This window comes from Hipposideros armiger, unplaced genomic scaffold (genome assembly GCF_001890085.2).
Source record: "Hipposideros armiger isolate ML-2016 unplaced genomic scaffold, ASM189008v1 scaffold_51, whole genome shotgun sequence".
Taxonomy (NCBI): domain Eukaryota; kingdom Metazoa; phylum Chordata; class Mammalia; order Chiroptera; family Hipposideridae; genus Hipposideros; species Hipposideros armiger.
The window spans coordinates 2,083,928-2,085,274 of record NW_017731401.1 but is presented as its reverse complement, the minus strand read 5'-3'; the positions used below and the strand labels follow the sequence as shown (position 1 = coordinate 2,085,274).

The 1,347-nt window shown below is 50.5% G+C and overlaps 2 protein-coding genes across 2 annotated transcripts in view; both read left to right on the top strand.

Annotated features, from left to right (window-relative positions):
• TMBIM4 (transmembrane BAX inhibitor motif containing 4) overlaps positions 1 to 1,347 on the top strand; it is a 31,469-nt gene that overhangs the window by 19,643 nt on the left and 10,479 nt on the right. The window lies entirely within an intron of this gene.
• The window catches only part of LLPH (LLP homolog, long-term synaptic facilitation factor), a 7,864-nt gene continuing 7,224 nt past the window's right edge, over positions 708 to 1,347 (top strand). Inside the window, exon 1 of the mRNA XM_019640564.1 lies at positions 708 to 815. The gene's annotated coding sequence lies outside the window, so the exon portion shown is untranslated. The remainder of the gene's footprint in view (positions 816 to 1,347) is intronic.

The window sequence follows — 1,347 nt, the reverse complement described above, 5'->3', positions numbered from 1 at the left end:
TTTGAAATAAGAACTACCATGTATTGAGGTCCTATCACCTACCTAGGTTCAGTTAGGTTGCATTAGCTTCATTCTGTGGACAAGGAAATCCAGGCTTTGAGACACTAATTCACCAATATCACTCACAAGGAAGTGCTGGAACCAAAAATACAACACACACCTCTCTGGTTCCAAAGCCTATGCTATTAGGTGCATATGTAAAATAATAAAAAGTATTCTTTTTTTTTTTTCAGCTGAGCCATCCTGCCACCTGTTGGCAGCTCAGCAGCAGCTCAGCTCAGGCCGGACTCTAACCGCTGTTGCTCAGAGCTCAAACTCTTGAGCAAGCTCTTAACCAACTGAGCGGCCAGCCCCAATAAAAAGTATTCTTTGTGACCAGTGTGACCATCACCTAAGACAGATGTCCCAAGCTTAGCATTGTGTCTGGCATACATTAAGTAATTAGCCAGGTAAACATTGGCTGAACTAAATTAGTTTGATCATTTTACCCTTTGAACTTGTCTTTGGGATAGGGCCTAGCTGGCGTCCCAACCACGACCGGGATTCTTTTCATCCTTCTCCAAGACAGACTTCGGAGCCTGTCTGGGAGGAGCTAGGCTCCTAGGTCTGCACTCACAGCAAAGGCAGGAAGCGCGTCAGCGCCCAACTCCCAATTCCAGCAGACCCCGCCTCTACAGGCTTTCCCGGACATTGTGGCTCCCGGCGTGCAACGCGCCCGCCCGGGGGCGGGGGTAGTGGAGAGGGCTGCCGGGAAAGCGGAAGTGTAAGGGCTTCCGGTCGTCGTGAGCGTGCGGACTCAGCGTGTGGTTATTCAGGTGAGCTCGGTAGCTCTTGTGTTCAATGGAGTGTGGGAGTGGGTACTCAATTCTGCTTCTCGCAGAGAATCATGTCCCAAGCTTGCTCAATCCCGGGGAAAGCCTGAGCCCGGCCTGGTGACACAAGCCTCCCTCAAGGGCAAGCGTCTCTGGGGGTCTTGGTGACGGCCGTCTGGTTTCCCCGTGCTCTCTGCGAATCTGAGTCCTTTGTCGGTCAGTCTTGCTCAGGTTAACCTCGGCCCTCAAGGTTGTCTACTTTGTTTACCGGAACCCTTATGTCCCCACCTACTGCAGGGCTTGGGTTATTGTACATAAGGGGAAGTCACCGCAGACTCCAAGGGTTCCGCTTGCCTGCGCGCATCCCAGCCCAAAGAAAACACGAGCAGGAGTTTGCACCAAAGAAAGTAAAGGTTTATTTAAGGAGTAAATAGCCCGGAGACACAGGTGAACTAATGCTCTTTAAAAATCTGGCTCCCGGATGGCCTCCAGTGTTTAGATTATGTAAGGGAAAAATCATTAATCATGGTTGTTA